This window comes from Ochlerotatus camptorhynchus, unplaced genomic scaffold (genome assembly GCF_037179485.1).
Source record: "Ochlerotatus camptorhynchus isolate MF236.1 unplaced genomic scaffold, CSIRO-AGI_Acam_v1.1 ptg000041l, whole genome shotgun sequence".
NCBI lineage: Eukaryota > Metazoa > Arthropoda > Insecta > Diptera > Culicidae > Ochlerotatus > Ochlerotatus camptorhynchus.
Genome location: NW_027040532.1, coordinates 499,245 through 523,365, shown reverse-complemented (window position 1 = coordinate 523,365; position 24,121 = coordinate 499,245). Strand labels below are relative to the sequence as shown.

General features: G+C 37.2%; 1 protein-coding gene across 2 annotated transcripts in view; it reads right to left on the bottom strand.

Annotated features, from left to right (window-relative positions):
• TBC1D16 (TBC1 domain family member 16) overlaps positions 1-19,495 on the bottom strand; it is a 38,134-nt gene extending 18,639 nt beyond the window's left edge. For both annotated transcript variants that reach the window (XM_065236831.1, XM_065236838.1), the window contains exon 1: positions 19,013-19,495. The gene's annotated coding sequence lies outside the window, so the exon portion shown is untranslated. The remainder of the gene's footprint in view (positions 1-19,012) is intronic.
• Positions 19,496-24,121: the final 4,626 nt, after the last annotated feature.

Sequence of the window (24,121 nt, the reverse complement as noted above, 5' to 3'; positions counted from 1 at the left end):
TCTTCTCTATGCGTTGTCTTCGCTAAAATAGAGTACCGAGTTTTAAGTATTCATGATATTTTAGTGAAGAGTCATCAAACGAAATCCCAAAATTGCTGATCTCACCAGTAAGTCAACTCGCTTGCGTCATCCTTCTCCGTTTCACCTCGCGCACTTGAAATCTCTGTTTGATAACAGGAAACCTTCGTGAAAATAAGTGAAACATCTGGAGCCAGCGCAGGAGTGCAGAAACTGCCACGAAATTGGGCCGGTTATGCACTCCTGCATCGACTTCCAGATGTTTCACTGAGCAAAAACATTCACTAAATGGCCTGTTGTAGAGCTCCAGTCATGAACACGCAATCCGGCACACCAAGAGAGCCACCAACCAGCCGAACCACCAGGAAGTGCCAAATATGTTAACCTCAGTCCCCAAATTAAAATCGTAACAAATTAGAATCATTTTAATCCTACCCATCGTATGGAACCCAAAAATCCTAACTACCAGTAAATCATCTTTTATGATGAATTTGCTGACTTATTCAGTGCACAAATATTGAAATAAAAGTTCTGAAAAACTCAGCAAAAAGATGTAAACAAATAAAAAAACTGATATAGACAGCAATTCTTTACTGTCTTAACCGGTAATTTTTGTACAGTTCCGAAATGCTACGATTTACGGAGTTTTCAGTTAGAGCATGCAAGATAGGGAAATGTATGTTATGCTCTTCGGGAAGGAACAGGTAAACATTGATTACCGTAATGTAGATATGCAGACATTCTTCTATGAAAAGACTCTGGCTACGACGTTGGTAATCTACTAAACATTATATATTAACCAAAGCATGTATTTTATTCCATTGATAGCTCACGTCTCGCCCATTACGCCGATTATATTTATACTCCACAAAAGAAATCGAAAATCCACCTGAAAGCATTCTCTCCACATCGAAACATTTCCTCTCCCCATTATCCTCCCCCACAACTTAAAGACCACCAAAAAAACATCCTGGCGCACCCTAATGAAATTGCTATAGCGCCATTTGCAGTTCTCGACCAACCATTGAAAAAGGCCTATCAGATTTTTTTAACAAAACATTGTAAGCCCTTTCCTAGCAAACCGAAGGCCGCCTACGTAAATCAATGGCATACGACCAATGAGATCAGCCCAAATTTGAGTTCAGTTTAACTCATAATCGCAAAAAGTGCAGGAACTCAGCGATGAGTAAATTTGCCGTTAAGAAAATATCTGTTTTCCGCACTGGTGCTATGGTTTTATAAGACGCAACTAGGAACTCAAGATCATCATGCAAAGATAATCGACGTCAAAATGCTGTAGAATACATCAAAAATAGCATGAAAGACTTTCCGGGAGAATAAGTAGCGACTAGCAGTGATGCAGAGAAGGACAACGTGTTCACAAATAGGCACGAAAATTGGGCAGCAGTGTGAAGAAACAGCAAATGTTGGTGAGATCGTTTTGAATTTTTAATTTTTATTATTACTCATATTTAAATATATACGAAACAATGCTGGGATTGGGAGGAAGCATTAGGGCACTTGATTGAAGCGATTTGGACAGGGAGAGTTCCCTGTTGATATCACTTCGTGGATAAAGGGCGGGATCTTCTCCCCACTCATTGGGGCATCTTCCTGTTTGGGGGCTCGTCTTTTTGACCAATTGTGCGATCATGTTGCTGGAAGGAGATTCTTTACTGTCCTGTAGATGCGTATAGGTGACTTTGCCTATTGATCCACCCAGTCCATTTTTGGAACTTCATACAGCGATATGTTGAGGACAATCAGAGTTTATTAAGCTTGATCAAGACAACCAAAGAAGAGAGCCCACTGCTTTCGAACTTAAAGGGTGAAACGGTTAAAAATTAGTCAATCATGATTAAGTTTACACTCATTATGTTATTGTAAAGCTTGCTTCATTTAGAATTGGAATAAACTTTTGCTCATATTGTGGTGCTCCTGGTGGACGGATTTGGAAGTTCTTGGCGCCCACGTGTCGGGAATTTTGTCAGCTTCACGTATGTATTTTTGACATTCCGCAAATCGACTGTACTTTGTAAACAATCAACATGGAAGCCGAAAGAAGGGAAAAAATTGTGCACAGTTATTTGGAAAATCCATTGTGGTCTGCATCTAAGCTAGCTGAACAGCTGAAATTGCCCAGAAATACCGTATGGCGCGTTATCAAAACGGTATAAGGAAACATTGACGACGATTCGGAAGCCTCAAGCCAATCGTCGGAGTGGAACTGTCGACCGGAAACTGCGTGGTAAGATTTTGAAGACGATTAAGAGGAATCCCAATCTGTCGGACCGTGATTTGGCCAGAAATTTCGGTGCAGCCCATAGTACCGTGAGGAGAACTCGACTCCGGGAAGGAATCAAGTCGTATCGAGCTAGCAAACAGCCAAATCTGACCATAAAACAGAATAGTGTGGCGCGGAAGCTATACGACCAGGTGCTGACCAAGTTCGACGGGTGTCTTCTGATGGACGATGAAACCTATGTCAAGGCTGACTTCGGGCAAATCCCAGGTCAAAAATTTTACTTGGCAACGGCTCGGGGGATGTTCCAGCCAAATTTAAATTTGTTTTTGCCGACAAATTTGCACGAAAATTTATGATTTGGCAGGGCATTTGCAGCTGTGGCAAAAAAACGAAAGTTTTCGGTACAAATAAGACAATGAGAGACTATACCAAAAAGAGTGTCTCCAAAAACGAATTTTGCCGTTCATTCGATCCCACGACCATCCCGTAATGTTTTGGCCAGATTTGGCAAGCTGTCATTACAGCAAAGTCGTTCAAGAATGGTATGCAGAGAAAGGGGTCCAGTTTGTTCCGAAAAACCTTAACCCACCCAATTGAGAAATACTGGGCAATCATGAAGAGGAGACTCAAGGCAAAGGGAAAGGTTGTCAAAGACATCAATCAGATGAAGACCTGGTGGAATAAGATAGCTAAAACGATGGACGAAGAAGGTGTGCGCCACCTAATGAGCCGTGTTACAGGAAAAATTCGAGAATTCCTTCGAAACCGTGACGAATAATTTTATCCGTATTTTTTCTTAAAAGTATGAAGAAAACGCTACATTTTTATAAAAAAAAGATCTTGAATTCAATAATAAATAACTGAAACACAGGCAATTGTTTTTGTTCCAATTCTATCTGAAGCAAGCTTTATATATGATAAAAAAAAAAAAAAATTGAAGTTCAATTACTACAAAATATAGGAAAATTATTTGATCAGGCTTCCGATTTTCCAAATGTGAACTGTCGGGCTTTACGTTTCACACCTTCCATCAGATTTTGTACCGCTGTTGTTTTTTGACAACAATGGTTTTTTATTTTGAAAAAAAAGTCATGAAATTATAATAGCCCTTATTAACGATGTCACTTCACGGCAACGGTGCCATATATACAGACTTCTGTACACGAAAAAAGTGGTCACCCTTTTTTAATTGTATCCAAAAAATATCAAATGAAGTATTTCGTGAAGGTACAATTAATGCAATAACTAGTTAATATTTGTAACTATTTTTATATCTAATGAGATTAGAAAAATCGTTATTATAATTAATGTTACAAGGGTTGAAAAACGATAGTGTCCACCTTTATCGTGTACAAAAGTCTGTATATCTGGCATCGTTGCTTCACGGTGAAATGATTCCCATTTGATTTATACGGCAATCACTTCACCGTGCATGCCAAGTCGTAATAAGGGCCAATATCACATTAAACACAACGTATTGTTTGTTTAGATTATACGTAGGGAAATATAAAGAAAACTAAATCCACTTAGAGATCTGGGTCTGAGCAACATACCCATATTGTCATTTAAAATACTATTAGAACGTAAACGAGAATGTGGGTATTACCAACAATCAATACGAAACTAACAATTTTAAATTGGCTCAGTACTTGACTAGCCTATTGGTCCCAAGCAAATCGATTAACGTATCCCATTCTAGTTAAAATTCTAGTACTACAGAATGTTTGTTTTGATTCGCTATGAAAGTTTGGCAGATAAAATGAGGGGTTATTGGATTTTCCTATGTATCGAGCGGTGAATCGATTAGCTTGGGACCGAAGATAGTACCAGAGCTGAGCCAAAAAGTTGAGCACGTTACTTCGGGACCATCTGGTCTAGTCTAGGGACTAGTAGGTCCCGAAGAAACGAGCTCTACTTTTTGGCCCAGCTCTGGTTCTATCTTCGGTCCCAAGCTAATCGATTCACCCCTCGAAACATAGGAAAATCCACGAACCCCTGATTTTATCTGTCAAATTTTCATAACGAATCAAAACAAACATTGTGTAGTACTAGTACTAGTCGCATGGTTTCGTCACATGTAATTATGTTCATATTAAGCGTTGTCATCGTCACACAGCCAAGAACGTATCGCACGAAAAGAACAACACAAAATTCACTATGATATTGGGTGTACAAATGATAGAACTTAAATCGAATGAGCTACAACAAACGGTTCCCATGTCTTTCATAACTAACTCAGATTACACCGGAAATGATCTGAGACACCTAGTTGTTCACACTCTGAATCAAATTAATGTTAGTTTATTAATAAATTAGTAAATATCCACAAAAGCACCTTGGCAAATTAAATTGGTTTCGCAACTAAGAAAATAAACTAATGCTAAACTGCCCATAATCGCAAGTCAGTCCCATCTGTAAAAATCTGGAAATGAGAAAACAGCGTTCAAAGATTTTACAAGTTTTCTGATTTGACACTTATTTTAGAGGGATAAATTTAAAAATAAACTTACAATGTGATAGAATGTATCTGTATATACCAAAAAATTTTGGATTAAGGGGAGGTTTACTTGGATTTGGCTGAAAAACAGTTGAACTGTGTGTTGGTTTGCGTGGGTGGCCTACGCTTTGCGATGCTTATAGTACGTTCAGACTACAGAGTTATAACATGTTATAGCGCTATCTTGATGGTGGTTTCTGTGTTGCAATTATTTGACAACCGTTATAACATGTTATAACTCTCCAGTCTGGACAGCGTTTTACACAGTTTGGTTTACAAAAGCTGATAGACCCTTTTCTATTGTTGGTCGAGAATTAATGAATGAATAGAAGGCAAAGCAAACTGATAAAAGGTCACCCCAAAGGACACTTTCGGTTTGGTGCTAGATTGGAATGTCAGTGATTAGAGAGCGACAGGAAGTACGAAAGAAAAAAAAAATAAACCTTTTATTTCTCCAACGTCATCTTCCGTTTCTGATAGACGACGAGAAGGGTGTCTGATGGTCAGCTCTGAATCGACGAACGTCCGTGTTGGTGGTACCGTAAAACGGGGTAACATTGATAGTTTTTTAAAGTATATTCTAAATAATTTTGTTTTTCAAATTTTATATTTTTAAAACAAGTACTGAGGACCCAAGAGTCAATTCGTTAGTAATATGTTTAACGGAAATTAAAGCATTTGAACATTTTTTTTTAGTTTTGTGGCCGAACTTCAGTTTTTTTGATTTGGGGCTATGTACTCTGATAATGCTCGATGAATGTAGAAAAAAATTGGTGAAACCCTAACAATTTAGTTCTTTAAATATGAAACTTTGAATGAGTATATAATCAAAAAACATCATAAGCAATTAAAATACAACATTGAATTTGTGATGGCATTTTATAAGTGATGGTTTGAGTGCTTTTTCAAACAGGCCAAAAACACGAAAATTGTTTTTTTTTTATATGTATGTAAAATATGTAACACATACTACATAAATACTATATACGATATCATCGGAAATACCCTAAGCTACAATATGGAACCAATGTTTCTAATTTGGAAAAAGCGAAGTGAGTAAATTTAATCTTTACATTATACTATTAAAGTTACCCGCATTATCAAAGATACCCCGTTTTACGGTACAATCAATATCACCGCGTTTTTATATGTTGTTGCGTCGAGGTCGCTTCGAGCACCGTCATTATAGGTATAGCTAGGGTAACAGTTCATTTTCCAACGCTTTAATCATAATTTACGATCTTAACCTTTCAGCCAACTTTTGTAACACGATACATAATACAACAGTATGTTATTTTCTTCTTAAGGGCACTTCAAATAACCTAATATTCTCTAAAATATTATATTCTTTAACTATTGATCTATTGGATATGGGTATTAAATTTCAGTGCTGAAAGGTTAAAGGAAAAAGCGGTTGAAGGGATGAGTAGCTACCCTTAAGCGTGCTATTAAATAAACACTTCCAGAACAACATGTGAAAAGGGCATACAAGCTTTTTGTAAACAAACCTTTGTAGGCCCTTTTCTCACCAACCGAGGGTCGCCCACGCAAACCAGCAATATCATCGGGAAGGGGAAAGTGTCCCTTACACGGTGATGTTAAAGGTTTGCGTTGGTGTCATATGGGTGGCGAGAAAAGGGCATAAGAAGGTTTGTTTACAAAAAGCTTGTATGCCCTTTTCACATGTTGTTCTGGACTTTTCGGATGCCATCGGAATACAGATGTGGGGGATGCTCGTGTTGACAAAATAAACTAATTTCAAAGCTGATATATTGCTATACGTGTCGATCTCTGGGAACTCGTATTCTCTGTGCCTATACGTATTCAAAGGTCAAGAGATAGCAAAACGAAAAAAAGTCTCATGGCGGCAAATAGGAATAAAAAATTAGCTAAATCCCTAGGGATAATCCAAAAACTATTTAAGGTGATAGGGGGATATTCTTAAAATAAAGCATAGCTCATCTAATCGAAATGATGTTTAAGACAAAGTTGTAGGAAACAGGATTGCCTTTTCAGAAAAAAAAACACTTGTACCAGAGAAAAAGTAAATCTCGGCTTTTAACGATACGATGCTCAACCAATAAAAATTAATGTAATGTAATGTAACCCCCTTTCTTACTTTAAATTTCTCAAATACTAATTGACAAATATGTCCAATATTTTGACAGTAATTACAATTTCAATGGAAATCATTGTATTTTATAGGATTTTCTCCGGGAACTCATCGAATATCATGGTTGAAAACCTTATGTTCTATTATTGCAATTATGCTATTCAAATTATTTCCGAAAATTCGGCATCACTTCATACACTTAAAAAAATTCACACGTTACCTTTATGTGTTCTACACTTCAATTTGCGCAAATTACGAAACACATCAATTTTATGTGTGAATCTTATAAAAGAAATTATTCCTGAACACTATAAGTTCAATTGTGATACACTTGGATTTCATGTGTCTCACATTTTGTTATCGACAGTCTGACACTTAATGATCAAATTTCCTTGATTAAAAAGTATATTCTCGAACATATCTGGTTCGTGTATCTTGCTTTTGATAATGGATCAAAACTTTTCCCAGCAATATTGTATTTCATTTAATGATTATTTTTTTTCATTAATAATTCATAAAACTATACAGCTCTCTTCAATCGACAGGACCTAGGAACCCAAGGATACTGTAAAAGACAGTTATGGAGATATAAAGTTTTTCAGCTTTTGTCATTAAATAGGGTTTATTTACCATTCCTGATCAGTTTTCTCTTTCAAAGATGTTCCAACCAAGGGCTGAAAATCTCTGTGTTTTAGCCAAACATAAAGTTTTATGTCAAACAGAACGGATCAACTGGCTGACAAATTGATCTACTGGGAAAAGTAATGATTGACAGTAAATTAAAGCGAAAATTAATATTGTGGGGTTCTTGGAAACTCTCGTAAGGGTCATTGCTGTAACAGCAACATACATTAGCGTTGATTATTAATTTGTTTAATACTTCTTTTGACACTCGTTCTGCTACTTATGAGACCCATGTGCCATACACGTTAAATGCGATAGTAGAAAACAGTAGCTCAGATCATATACTGAGATCCCATGAATTTCAATAAGTAAACACACAGCATTATGGTGTGGTTTGTTTTGATTTCACCGACAGCTGGGACATGTGATTTTTGAACATTGACCCATGAAATGCGAATGAAATTCACATGATATCATGGTGACTGGCAATTGACGAAACAGTAACTGAACTGTGAACTGTTCATCAGATTCTGCTCAGACAGCTTGACTTGAAAACACAGACAAACAGACATAACACATTGAATATTTCTCACTGTAAAACATCGCATCCCACTCTAAACTGTAGCTCTAGTATCAATTAAGTATTTCCAAGTATTTGATAAGTATCCTTAGGTATTTTCAAGCATTTTAAGTTTTTTGGATTTGTTTTAATCGTAGCAACCGGTTACTAATGTTGTTGTTTGTTGTTATATATTCCGTTATATTAATTCTAGTTTCAATCTGTTTTAAAATTAAGGAAGTAGTGTAATCATGTGTATGAGTAAGTATTTTAATTCTACTTATGAAATAGTCAATCAAAAACCAGTTTTCTTTCAACGAACCAGTCAATTATTTATGATTTTGAACTGGCTGTTCAGTACGATATCAAACTTGTGAGTTCTATAGCTTAGTTAGAGGCTAATGGTGTCAGTGTCGTCCATACTCGCAACCAGATTCCAAACTGGCCTTCCTAACCAACCAGTCTGAACCGCAAGCTGCATGAGTATTGAAATTCTTGACTTTAAGCAGGACTAAGCTGCTGGTTATTTACCAGAGAACAATAGAAATACAATGTAGTGTAACTGCTAGCACGTCGTTGGGTTGGTTGATTAGAAATTGAAGTGATTGCAATTGCCACTGGTGGTCGTATCGTGCTGCGTTTTGATAAACTTACATCTGTAAAGATGACTTACGACGGACTGGTGAGGATGTTTAGTGAGTATCCTGTTAGTAATCGGAGGCTTTATGTGAAATCAACATGAATTTCTCACTTTTAGGCTTCGAAACCAATAAAGATAACAAGGAAAAAAATAATTAATTCTGAAATATTATTTTTTTCAAATCAATGTTATATCAAATACAACGGTTTAGTTCGGAAACGTTATTTATTTGTTCCCATTTCATGTAAAACAATCCTAAGATAAAATAAATGAATTTATTTCAAACCATTCCCCAAACATATGCCAAAATATTCTCCAATATATCCCGATATTTATGTTTTAATACATAACAAACATTTCTGATGAATGCTAGACGGATTTAGAGAGCGGTTTCGAGATTAGCACCAAGCGAATATGTTGGTTTGATCATGTCCAGCCTTCATAATAAGCCTTAAGCATTGAAGGTTCCAAATCCAAGGAAATGTGATTAACTTCTACAATATACTCAATCTAAGAGATGTGGCTTTCCGGATGTTATAAGTGCGGATGGTGCGGAAAGCTTTCACAACATCTTATTCAGCTTCAATCAGCGTAAATGCCTGAAGCTATCGTCCGTTGGATCAAGATCCTATTGGACGAAAAATATTTTTTTATGGATTTGCTTCCACACCTTGTTCCACACGCAGTTTCTTCCATAGTAACTTTCCAAATAGTTCTTTATTTTACTTTTGAATGACATCTGAATCGGTTTGGCATTTCCTTGAATCAAAATGGTCTCCTCCTCCTATTCCTACAAAAAAGGAATACATTTTAAAATAATAATTGATTTTTCTAAACACGCATACACCAAATCCCAGATGACAGATGATAATCGAAAGAAATCTGTCTAGCAACGGTGGTAACAAACTAGCGCTAACTATTCCTTAAGTATTTTTAAGTATTTTCAGGAATATTAGATATCAATAAGAACTTTCTAAGTATAATGCGAGAAATACAAAGTTTAGAGTGGGATGCCCCTGGCCGCCATCTGTTGAGTACACTGTGGTGGGTAGTACGCTGAACAGATGGCGGTAGTGTGTAAACGTCAAACGCAAGGGTATTGACTATGCGCGCCACAGGTGGCGGTACTACCAACGACGATACTTTTAAATTGACCGTTAAATGCTTGTTCGATGAACAACTTGTGAGTGTTATGTTTGTTTGTCTGTGTTTAAAATGTTATGGCTCGTAATTTGTGTTGGAGCGAAATAGTAAGTAATGACAATTGCTTAGGGAACATGCATAAATGACGTAGCGTTTTAGAGGGGAATGAGCTTCAGAACTTGCTACCGACCATGTATTAGGTAAAGAAAACTACTCTACGAAGGGGGAATGGTTGGGTCTAAAATGGGTCAAAAATATTCTCTATCATTTAGAGTTGATGCATATATTATGTCACGCTCTAAAGAGGGAGGGGGGTCTAAGATTTTGTGACAAGCAATGCATTAGGTATAGGAAAAACGTCACGTTAGGTCGGGGGGGTAAATTTCTCCTCGATTTATCGTGACATAATTAATGCATGGGCCCTTATAGATGGTCCCTTCTGGGATTTTCTGTAGGAGTAAAGTGCAATAGTAACATCGCCAATAAAGGCCGACCCACAATAGATCCGGTTAGCAATGTGGATTTTTGACAGCTGTTTTAAAATACATGGGATTATATGGGATAACGCACATTGCGTTCGGAGCGATTTTGCGGCTCAGTACTAAAAAGTACTAAACGCAAACTCGACCGCAAGCCTTCCGCGAGATTTGACGCCTCTCAAATCTTGCGGATGACTTTGCGGGAAAAAGAAAGAAAACACCGTCATTTCTCATTTGTTGTCATTCGTTCAGAGACCGATTTTCTTTAATTTCGTGTTTTTTCAATTATTATTAATTGTTTATTTATAAATTTAGCTTCCAATACAGAAGCATCAACTGCTGCATGTGAAGTGTTTTCACCTGAATGATTATTCAGATGAGTTTTAGCAAAGCCTTTAGCAAAAATTCTCGCTTTTTCTGCAGGGGAGACGACAAGGGTTTTTCCAGCTTTGAGGAAGAAGTCAAGAAATTTGGTTATGTTTCATATTCCAGATAAATTTCAGAATCTAGATGTTCCACCGAATTTCTATGTTCGCCAACTTCCGGACCTTTTTCTGTGGCCAAAAACAATACTCCCGGTTGGACAGGAACCCTGAAGCTTTATAAAATTTCATCGGTTTTGAAAGTTGATGGTACAATTCCAATGCGTGAGGTTTAATAGCTTTCGTTATTGATTCTTTGGACTTCTCAGTTCATCCACTACACGGTAAGAAAAAATACTCAAAATTAAGTTAAAAAAAACTCAACGTTGGGTTCTATCATTTGAGGTCCGCCGTTGAGTGAATCAGAAAAGCGGCGTTGGTTAAAATTTACTCAACTATTGAGTAATAATAAATAAACTCAAATATAAGTTTATTTTCATTGAGGTTGCTTTTATGCGCCTTTAACCATTACATTTTCACAAGCGTTGATAGACGAGTGGTCAACTCACTGGCCCCGTAATCTCAACGTCCATGGTTCGGTTCCAGTCTGCTCCGTTTTATTATTTTTTTTGTCAACTTGGTCAACGCCAGGATTACTCAAAATTGAGTTTTCTTCTTTAACTTAATTTTACCTAGCCCCACGGAAGCCACGTGATGAGTGAAAGGAACTCAATTTTGGGTACTTTTTTCTTACCGTGTAGGATCGAAAATGTTGTTTTGTTTCTAAATGAACCATGTCTAACATATTTACATGCATATCTTCCAGGTAACCTCTAAAGTGCGACAGTCATAAGATGGAAGATACCCAGAATAATGTGAGTACAATCCTGTCAATACATTTATGAATTAATAATGTTTATTTATATTTATTTTTATAGCAGGAGGAATCAAGAAATGTCAACGAACAGATTATTGGTTTCGTCAAACAAAATAAAGTTTTGTTTGACAAAAGTATGCGAGCCTACAAGAACAGCAATGCTCGCAATAAGCTTTGGACGGAGCTGGCATATTGCAATTGAATATGGATGGTAAGCTTTTTTATTAACTAACATAGCTCTTAAGGTAAATCGCTGTGAAAACTTTATCTCTGATTAATAGCTAACAGCAAGCCAGATTTAACCACTTGACATTTTATCTCTACTTTCTAGTGAAATCCGTTACCACACGGTGGAAATCCTTGAGGGATCGATATGTAAATGAACCTAAAATCCAAGATCTAGTCCAACGGTCAGGAGCAGAGGCGGTAGAAGAAGACGTTTGGGAGTTCTTGGATGAAATGAGTTTTATAAGAGACCATCTCATTAAAAAAAAGTGAGTACTTTTCATTTCATTTTGATCATATGATCACAAATTTATAAGCCTGTTAACTCTTTTCTCACTCACTTATACCATCCTAAGCGTTATGCACCCCCCGCCCCTTGCTCCAGAATATTAAAAAAAATATATGTCTGATATCTTGAAAAGGTGTAGGGCCTTACAACTTTTGTGTAAAAAAGCTTTTGTTATCAAATGTTACGCCTGATGATTAAATTATGTATTATTTAGAAATGGTTTGCTCTGGAACTGAGCCAATATACTTACATCAGAGTTAGGTACAGTCGGAATGTTCGATTTAACAATCCTTGGAATGTATCAGGATCCATGCGCGTTGCTCGTTCCGGATGCTGAAGCTTTTTTTTTAAATGTACAACAAAGAACCCTCGTTTTAGGCGGTCCTGCAGTAGGGGATGAACCCACCACCTTCTTTCAATGGGTTGTGGACAAGCTCTCCGTGATTTGTACAAGCTTAATCAAATCCATTGTTCGAAGGGGTTTCTATAAATTCTCCAAGTCAACTTTACCAGATGAAAACAACCTCGATAAACAAAAAAAAAACAAACAACAAACATCAACAGATGCACTGTCACTGACGGACGAGTTAACGGACGTAATGTGCGTTGTCATCCGTTGATACTTGCGTTTTGCTGTTTTAGTACAACGGATCAAAACAGCAAACTCAGCCGCAAACGCAACGGATCTAATGTGGGTCGGCCTTAATAATAACTTCACAGCAAAAAAAGTTGTTGAATATTACATCGAAACTGCTGCAACCAGGTCAATCCATCGGTTGTGTAATATCACATTGTACGATGTGCATCGATTTTGCGAACAAAATTACATCCATTGATGTAATATTGTATCTGCTTTTTTCTATTACATCATTATTTCAGACATCAGCTTGAATTACGTTGACCGATATTACATTTTTTTTTGCTGTGTTGAGAATTGAACAGCTCGCTGCTACGATTTTGCTTGCAAACTGTCTGAAACAGAGCTGCCAGGTGGTTTTATAAAAAATCTGTATCCACTCTATTAAAAAATCTGTATTTTCTGTATTGACGATTTTTTCTTAATTAATCATGTTTTGTTGTATTACAAATACAGTGCATACAAAATAACCATAAAAAGTGCTTAACTACCTATTCGGGCTATCGTACTAACCATACGGGATATAATTGCGCCATTTTTGATATCGTCCGTACTTATTTATAAGAGTGATATGAAGCCGTTTGAAAATGTATGGAGATTTTAGTTTCTATTCATTATCTTCCTGATAAGCAGTTTTAAATGCAAAAAAGTGCACGAGTTCATTATTATTTGATATTTTTAATATAGATGAATAAAGGGTGATACGGTCAAAATTTGGTCAAGGGAAAACGCGTGTAAATCGGTGAAATCGTTTATTTAAAAAATCAAATTAAATTTCTTTTTCAAGTTCAATTAGTATAAAATTCAGGAAAAATATTCAGTTAGGCTTCCGCTTTTCCAAATCCGAATTGCCGGGCCTTACGCTTGACCCCTGCCATCAGATTTTGTACAGCCACCTTGTCCACCTTCTTCGCCGCAGAAAGCCAGTTTGCCTTGAACTGCTGCTCGCCCTTAGCAGTTTTTTTGGTCTTCTTTAGGTTCCGCTTGACAATAGCCCAGTATTTCTCAATTGGGCGGAGCTCTGGCGTGTTGGGAGGGTTCTTGTTCTTGGGAACCACCTGCACGTTGTTGGCGGCGTACCACTCCATGGCCTTTTATCCGTAATGGCAAGATACCAAATCCGGCCAAAACAGTACGGAACAACCGTGTTTCTTCAGGAAAGGCAGCAGACGTTTATTCAAACACTCTTTCACGTAAATTTCTTGGTTGACAGTCCCGGAAGCTATGAAAATGCTGCTTTTCAAGCCACAGATACAGATGGCTTGCCAAACCAGATATTTCTTTGCGAACTTTGACAGTTTCATGTGCTTGAAAACATCTGCTACCTTTCCCCTTCCTTTTGCCGTATAAAACTCCTGTCCCGGAAGCTGCTTGTAGTCGGCTTTGACGTAGGTTTCGTCGTCCATTACCACGCAGTCAAACTTCTCCAGCATCGTCGTGTACAGCCTCCGGGATCGCGCTTTGGCCGTCGTATTTTGTTTATCATCGCGATTTGGAGTCACTACCTTCTTGTAAGTCGATAGTCCGGCTCGTTTTTTGGCTCGATGCACGGTTGTAGACGATACACCCAGCTTATTTGCGGCATCTCGGAGAGAGAGGTTAGGGTTTCGCTTGAAACTACCGGCAACTCTCTTTGTCGTCTCAGCGGCTTCCGGTTTTTGATTTCCCCCCGATCCAGACTTCCTGGCTGTCGACAAACGTTCCTCAAACACTTTAATTACATTTGTAACGGTTGATTTGGCAACTTTTAGCGATTTTGCCAACTTTGCGTGCGAGTAGCTCGGATTTTCGCGATGCGCGAGCAAAATTTTGATACGCTGCTCTTCTTGCTTGGACGGCATTTTGACAACTGAAGAGTGAATTCCAAAATCAAAATAGGAGCAACATTCTACACACACACACCTTCAAAATGAGGGGTGTTCAGGTTTTTTAAATGCAAAATTGAAAGAAATATGTCCAGTTGATATTGACCTAATTTTGACCGTATCACCCTTTACAATTAATTACATCATTTGTGTGGTAGTTACACCGAAAAGTCGAGAGATGTCGCCCCGCCAGTGCTGGTAAAATCATTTTTGCAGTATGGAGAATATCAGAAAATCCACAATTTCTTACGAAATACATTTTCAATGCAAGTAAAATGTTTACGAGTACTTGTATTTGTACCATTTTAATGTGCTCGGGCACTTTTCTTGTATTTAACATACATGCTTATATTGGAAATATTCAATTAATACTGTAAATACCCATACAATCTCTAATCGTTTACTACCAGCTCCATTTGCATCCGAAAGCGGTTGGTCCTCTGGTTGTGAATGCTGTCAAAAACACCATAACATGATTAATTGTCGATGGAAATTTGATAGGTTCCCGAGCAGAGGGTGAGAACAAAATGAAAACAAGAATTATGTTGTTTTCATTATTCCTGATAACTCAAATTGATTTCATTTTGATGGAGTTGATGGCTAACAGAACAAAAATGAGAGCTAAAAGATATGCGAAGAATATCAAAATTATAACATATATTGATATTAGTGAGAACTGCTTGATAACTTATTTTGATATAATTTTTTTTCTCAAGCATTTTATAAAAATCTGTATAAATCTGTATTGTAATTTGAAAATCTGTGATAAATCTGTATTCTGTATCGGGTCTGTATTAAGATTAAAAAATCTGTATAATACAGATAAATCTGTATAAATGGCAGCGCTGGTCTTAAAGGTTCTTGCAATTCGCGTTTCTGCAAAAGTTTGCAATAATTCCTTGAAAAGACATACGAAAATATCAAAACGGATTTTTTGAGAGGTCTAACGTTAACGAAGTTGAATTCATCGTTAGTTTTAACGGTTTAACTGTTACGCGTAATATTCTCTCACAGGTTAATTGACAGATAACAACGCTAACTTTTTGATAAACGAATTTACAAAGAGACGCCATGTTCCGTTTGGAATTCCAATTTATCTGTCAGTGTCATTCCAATCGAGCACGAGACCTGTATAACCAAAAAAATTGTTACTGTTATTGGTGGTGATTGTAGAAGAATTGCTATTTGCTTCATCAAGCTTTTCAGGTATTTACAGGTATAATCTCTAAAATAAAGCAATATGAAAAGATAAATTCTAACGGCGCCGGTGGTGTAGTGGTAAGCGTGATTACCTCTCACCCCAGCAGGCCTGGGTTCAATACCAGTCGGCGCCGCCGGGATGTTCTGAGGCATAACATCTCTGATCACGCCTTCCTTCGGATGGGAAGTAAAGCCGTTGGTCCCCGGTTCATGAGTTGATGGGTCGATAGGTAGGGTCCAGGTGTGGGAGCTGCCTTCTTGGCATGTCGGCAGCATTGGTGCTCAGCACGGAAAACAAGATCGACGGAAAAAAACAAACCAAAGGAAAAAAAAAGATAAATTCGTTTAATTTAAATTGATTACCAACTCTAAATCGAATAACCGAAAAAAAAACAACACTGAATAATTTTCCTCGCATAACAACAAACGTGACCAAATCGAAAGTCAAGCGAAGTTTTGAGCATTGACAGTGTTGCATGCGTCGGCTACCTTGGTTTCTAGATGATTTGTTTTCACAGGGATCATATCTAGACCAACAATTCAGGCATAACATCTGATAACGGCACACAAGCATTTGTAAACAAACTTTCTAAGGCCTTTTACACGTGAACCAAAGTACACCCACGCAAATCAACAACATCATCGGATAGGGGTAACTATCAACTTTCCGAAAGTGGTATTGGTTTGCGTGGGCGTACTTTGGTTCGCGTGTAAAGGGCCTTAGAAAGTTTGTTTACAAATGCTTTTGTGCCGTTATCAAATGTGCCTGAATTGAAATAGGCGCAACAACCAAACGTAAACAATGGCTTTAATCGCAAATTTCTTGAGAATCAAAACACACTCACGCAATTTTGACACCACCATCTGATAGATAAAACTTCCTTTATCGAATGGTATTGTTAGTTTGCGTGGGTGTATTTTGATTCTCCAGAAAATTGCGATTAAAGCCATTGTTTACGTTTGGTGGTTCCACCTATTTTAATTGTTGGTCTAGATATGGCGTCTCTTATTGTATAATTGAAGTTTATCGACACTTGATTGAAGGCTCACCGCTGTTCACACCCACTCTCGTACACGGGAACAAATCCAATCTCAGAAATGAGAAAAATGACTCATGATTTCATGAACATAGCGTATTTTCATGTTATGAAAATACACCATGAATAATACTCATGATATCATGAGCTAGTTTTGCGTAACGCAGCTAAGATTCCCGAAATCATTAACTTTTAGCTTTTAAACCAAAACATGTATTGAACATAAAATAAAGCATCAGATCAGACTGTATTCGAACCAAGAACCTTGTGATAATTAAACCCATACTTTGACCACTATAAGCAAAAATCAATACGAAACTAACGATTTTAAATTGGCTCACTACTTGACTAGCCTACTGGTCCCAAGCAAACGATTAACGTATCCCATTCTAGCCGAAATTCTAGTACTACGCAATGTTTGTTTTAATTCGCTATGAATGTTTGACAGATAAAATCTGGGGTTAGTGGTTTTACCTATGTTTCGAGGGGTACTATCTTCGGTCCCAAGCTAATCGATTCACACGTCGAAACATAGGAAAATCCACTAACCCCTAATTTTATCTGTCAAACTTTCATAGCGAATTAAAACAAACATTGTGTAGTACTAGAATTTTTACTAAAATTTTTATTCATGAAAATGGAACCGGATTTATTACCGTGTACTAGTTCCAGCATCTTCTTTCAACTGTGCGTGCAGTAGATTGCATGTTCGATTAGGAACAACTATAGTTTCATCAGCTCCGCCATCACCTCGCGATAGTAAATTCTGCAAAAATGTGCGTGATCACATGCTCAAAAAGTGTCGTCTAGAACAGTGTTTCTCAATCTATGGGTCGCGATCCACCGGTGGCTCATTATAACCTTTAAAACAGCAAAACTGGCATCACAATTGCTGAACTTGCCCATAATTACCAAAAATAGATTTAAAATGGCTTGGATTAGCTAAAGAAAAACGCCAAAATAATGTTAATATTACTAAAACGACAACTCTTATATGAAAAGCCAAAAATGGTTCAAGATAATCAAAGTGGGCTTTCCACACTGGATTTGGAAAGCCAAAATAATACTGAAATTAATTGATAGAACAGTCTTGAAAACATGGCGACGCCAGTGGTGTAGTGGTAAGCGTAATTACCTCTCACCCCAGCAGGCCTGGGTTCAATCCCAGGCCTGCTGGGGTGAGAGGTAATTACGCTTACCACTACACACCCGGCGCCGCTAAAAAAAAAAATCTTAAAAACTATTTGGGCGTTAAATTCAATTCAATAAATAAAAAAAAAGCCTTGCAAATCCCAAAAGGATTTTGATATAGGTCGTTATTGTAACTCAAAATATAGGAAAATTTTCTGACTTAGAAACTCTTGTTGTTGTTCAATTGTTACCAACAATCAAACATCAAGATTGTAAATCACCTTGGATTAAATTTAACAAACTCCAGCTACGAGAAAAATAGCTCAACCCAACAACAACAGCAAAAAATAACGTCTGTTGCCAACTATCTCTCATCCGCATTTTCCACGTGCAATGCTAAACAAACGGCCTGAGCTCAAAAAATCAATACGATGAATATCTACAATAGCTCCAACGAAAGGACTTTCCCACCAGCCCAAGGTCGATCAAGCGAGAGCAATTTCCACATACAGAGAAATTGTGTGATGATTTTCAACTTTATCTTCTGCTGGCTCACGTCATATGCCTATACCATTTGTCGTGACAATTGATCACTTATTTTTTCTTCTTTTATTTGATGAATATTAGAATGCTTCGCGGGAAACTATACACTATGTCCAAAGTCTTAAAAGTGTGTCCCCATCGAGAAAGACGTGGGCGAATGACTTTACCCACTCAACGAAAGAAGGCGAATCATATTTTCTTCTTTCCGTCCCCGAGGATACAACACACGTCGAAAGAATTTTTCATACATCCATTGGGTACGTAGGCACTGTGAAGTATGAAGAGTAATGAACGCGATAGCATATACATAAATATCCATGTACATAATCATATTTTCTTTCTCCATCTTCTTTTCAATGACGATTTGAGTGTTTTTTCCTTTTGCACTTGTGCCTACTGGGATAAGAAAAGTAAGCTTGTGAAATGAGCTTTTCTCTCATGGGATTGACTTGCAAATATCTAGAACATGATCCTTTCCGCACTTTTTCTGAAAGATTTTACATTGCAGGTAATCATACTTTTACTCACCTTATGGTATGTTTTGTTTTTCTTATAATCCAATAGTTCAGGAATGGAGCAGGTACTCCAAAAAGCAGCTTACTTGGATGATTTTTGTTTCTAAATTAATACTGCATCTAGTAAGCTCTGTGATTCACAACAATCGTTACACTGCTGAGAAAATTACGAAAATACACTACTGGTAGGGACACCGAAATAACAGCAGCGCTATATAACGCCTACGCTCACTAGATCAAAGTAAGTTTTACAATCATTTCCAATTTTCACATTCACGTCATACTCAATTTTCACTGCAATGTCAACCTCTGAATAACATCACCATCGATTGAATGCTGATCAGAATTTATATCTTCGATTGGCAGATTTTCAAAACTGCAACCCGTTTTCTGCTCACGCGATTATTGATTAATTTTCCATGTTCACTTTCGTCACTTTGCATTCTTCCTTCGTCACGGATGAAGCGAACGGCAGCGATTGCTGGCACGTCTAGGGCGATGATAGCTCTATGACATCTTCCTGGCTCTTAACCGTATATCCCGAGACCTGTGTACCTACATGCGATTTGACATTTGACCGACACGAAAGCTAGTGCGCATGCTTTCCAACTGTCGGATGTAGTTGTCGTGTGGATTGGTAGGAATGTCCAATTTTTTTTAAGTGTTTGGACTGCAATCCAACTGGTTGTAAAATATCAATAAATAGTCACCATAATCTAAACGTTTAAGTTTTGCTGAATTAAAGAAATATTCCTGTACACATGCGCCTTATGACGATCGATTGAATTAAATCTGAGTGATTTTCTCAATTTGAAGTATTTTTTTTCATCTAGCTCGAGATATAATGACACAGCTCGCACTTGTTTGAAGTTGCCCAGACTTACTTAGGGTTTTTCTATAAAAAAATAACTGTAAAACATACCTTGAGCGACTACGAGCTTGTTCGACCTGCTTGTCTCAGTGAACACCAGTTTGATTCAGTTTGTAATTTTCTTTATTTTTACGGAGAAATGCCTATGAAAAATATCAATTAGATGAATTCGTTTATTTTTATCCTTACTCCTCGTGGTTATACGTCAAAATCTCGACCGAGATCGACCTGCTAAAACTTACTCGCAGTAAATAGTGCAAGCGGTTTCAACGGTTAACGGTTGAAACTAGTCGGAAACATGGAACTAGCACCCAAATTGCACCGGGGAAGATCACAAATACTCATCCCAAGTAAAGAAAAATAGTTTTATCATAGTGTTGTAGGCCATAATTTGGTCTTAAAGAATCCTTTGAGGCTTTATAAAACTTGCATTACTTGAAATCAATGATTTTTATATCACATTCATCTACACATCTGTGTACTACTTTCATATTATGTCTTTCACTATAGTAAAGTATCAAAAAATCTTCAAAATTATTGCACATTATGCTCTCACTCGCAATCTACTCGTGGGGCAAACAGTAATTTTGCCATTACTCCTACCACGATAGCTTACAGAGTTATTCTTTAAAAATTTATTTTGGTGTGACTATAATAAAAAAAAAATAAAGATCTGAACTCCAGGCATTTTGAAAAATTTGAAATCATGGTTCGAATATATATCAAACTGAATGATATTATGGGGCTTCACGAAGGTTTAACCATTCTATTATTAAGTCGAATCTTTGCATACCTTGTTGAGTCTGCAGAACTTCAAGATCAGATATGCGGGATGATTTGAGTAATCCAGTAATGTTATTTTTAAGAACGATTAATAATTTTGAATGAGATTATGAGTCTCCGTGAAATACAAAATGCTCAAAACTTCTGAGGGCACATCGAACAAAATTTCGGTTACCCTGTAAAAAATGGCCAGGACAATTTGAAGAATCATAAATATTTTGGTAACACATCTTTGTATTCTACAAAATGTTATTTGGCTTATAGAACTTCAAGATCCAAACTCCACGAAGATTTGAAGAACTTTCAATACTGCGTTTCTCCTGTTCAGGCCTCTTGTATTGATATATGCTTTTTCCGACATACCAAAACAAGATTTAGGCTCATTTTGTGCAGTGAAACTCTTTGATTTTATACGAATATATGATTCCGTGAAATGTTGGAGATCTATATCTTCAACATCTTAATGTAAATCTCATCTCATTTTTTTCTATACAGTAGACGTATTGTAGAGCAATTCTGATCAAAAGTGGTATGATTATCTTCAAACGGTTATTTTTGAACGCCTTTTTTGTTTAAGGTAGGGGTGATGTTTGAGTTGGGATTATTATTAAATAACCGGGAAATAAAAAATCGGATTTGAATGGACACCCTGATATCGGTATAAAGGAATATTCGAACTATGATTTCAAATTCAAATGCAGTAAAAAAATCGTATAATAAAAAAGCCAAAATCAACAAAGGTCTAAACTGGTTTTGTAGACAATGCAAAGTAGTGCGAGTTGGGAATTTAAACTTTGCTTTTTCTTTAGGCCGTTTTGGAATAAGGGTGGCCCTCAAATTAATTATTATTCTAAATCTTACTTTCTTATTTTTGAAAATAGAGACATATTATCCTCAAACACAATTATAGCTGAGATGATTTGGAACTATTTGGTTAAAGAACTATTTTGTTCTATCTCTTAACGTTCTCATTTTAGAGCTATTTTATGAGGATACTTAGGGTGTTCCTGAAAAAAATAGTTTTTCCGCTTTCTCATATTAAATTTTTCGTGAAAGTGACCTTCAGATAATTTTTAGTACTTATTGATATGCACCTTTTTGTCGCCTTCCACCTGGCTTTGTAACATCGATCAACTTTATGTGGAATATATCGCGAATTGGTTGCCTGTAATTTACTGATTACCAATTCACGATATATTCCACGTAAAGTTGAGCGATAATACAAAACCATTAATGGACCTTACTGACTACCATAACAATTAGCATTAATGTTCTCAAATCATAAGTAAAAACGTTCTTATATAGTTCTCTTTCTGAAAATGTATGGAGAAAACAAGAATTTGGAATGGTAATGGTTCTTAACAACCCATTATTTGTAAGGTCCAGTTCCAAAAAACCATAATACATAAGGTTGAAACTTTATCATTAAACGTTCATGTAAAGTTCTATAACCATTTCAGTTAAAGTTTAGCAGGGATTATAAACAATTTTTAACCATTTTAGGTAAGGTCAATTTATGGTTCGCGTTTATGCGGGAAGGCAATCAAAACATGGCGAATCACGACACATCCAAATTTCAATTCTAGATGCTCAAAAATCTCACACTTGCGAAACAATCTTCGAAAAATCTTTTTTTCAGGAAATCTACAGAATCATCATCAATCTTCTTTCTATCTACTCCGCGTGCACGCAGCTATCCACAGCAAAACATATTTTTCCTGTATCGTAGACAGAGTCGTTCCCCTCGGATGAAAGCGCATGTATCTGTCCAATCGCCTTGGTGTATTCGGTGCACTTATCCTGTTATCCCTGATGATACAAGCAATACGTGCTGCGACGACACCAAAACGATTTGACGAACACGTTATCACACTTTTTTTCTATTTTGGGGCAGTGTAATTTCAGATACAATCAGCAATTCAACTTGTGCCTACTGATCGATGACATCAAAGGTAAAAGCAAACTTCCAAGCTGGGAAAGAGAGACAACTACACTGAGGCAATTAGACTTAAGAATTTCATAAGGCCCGACTTATGAACGACACATATGAATTTCATAAGCGCGACTTATGAAAGATTTTCGTCTAACATAAGGTAGCTATTATAGGCCTTTAGCAATTTCATTTAACCTCGCATTTACCCAAGCGTTGACAGAAGAGTGGTCCAGACACAGGACCCGTAATCTCAACGTCCATGGTTCGGTTCCAGTTTAATTATTTTTTGGCGACATTATTTTTCATAAGCGGAGCCGGTGGTGTAGTGGTAAGTGTGATTACCTCTCACCCCAGCAGGTCTGGGTTCAATCCCAGTCGGTGCCGCCGTGATGTTCTGAGGCATAACATCTCTGATCACGCCTTCCTTGGGAAGGGAAGTAAAGCCATTGGTCCCCGGTTCATGAGTTGATGGGTCGATAGGTAGGGTCCAGGTGTGGGAGCTACCTCCATGGCGTCGGTAGCATTGGTGCTCAGCACGGAAAACAAGATCGACGGAAACGAAATCAAGGAAAAAATTTTTTTTTTCATAAGGTAAATCTATAAAATTCATATCGATTACTTGTGGCTAAAATTCATAAGTGGTTTTTAAGGAATTCTTACGTTCTTTTGCATCGGTGTAGATAAACATTTACAAGTGCACCACAGACAAACAGATATAATTCTCGTAAGTTGTTCATCGAACATGCATTGAACGGTCAATTTAAATGTTTCGTAGTTGGTAGTACCGCCACCTGTGGCGCGCTTAGTCAATTGTCTTGCGTTTGACGTTTACACGCTATCACCATTTGTTCAGCGTACTGGTCATCACAGTGTACTCAACAGATGGCGGTCTTGTTTTAGAGACGATGTTTACTGCGTGAAATATTCAATGCGTTATGTCTGTTTCTCTGTGGGTACAGTATGTTAACTTTTTGCTGGTTCGTACCTAAGGGGAAGAGCAGACAACTGGTTTATTTTTGTCTGTGACGTGTTCTTCTTCCCTCGCGGAAATGACCGTGCAAAAACTATTTCATTATGGGCGACGCAGTCGACTGTCAAAAAACAAATTCTCGCGTTTGTATATGTTCGACCGACCAATCAGTTGAAGATCTGTTCAAAAGAATCGGCTCTCCTTAGTGAGCTGGACGAATCAGCTGTTTGCCCACCTCTTGCACGTCTCTTCATCGTTCCAGTTGGTTCGTTATCTTATGACGTGCACAGCCAGCGTTACCAGTATTCCAGATTTATCTGGATTTTCCAGATTTTTAGCCGTCTTTCCAGAACACAGACAGACCACGTATATTTCCAGATTTTTTTAAATATGTTCCAGGTTTTCCCAGATTTTTTAAACATGTTGCATTAAAAATATCACTGCAATTGATCTACCCTCTAATAAAAAAAATAAAAATCCAAACTTGCTACTTCAATTTTTAAAGGATATCAACGTTGGACATTATTGGAATTTTAAGGTAATTCTGAAAATAGTTTACAGTTAA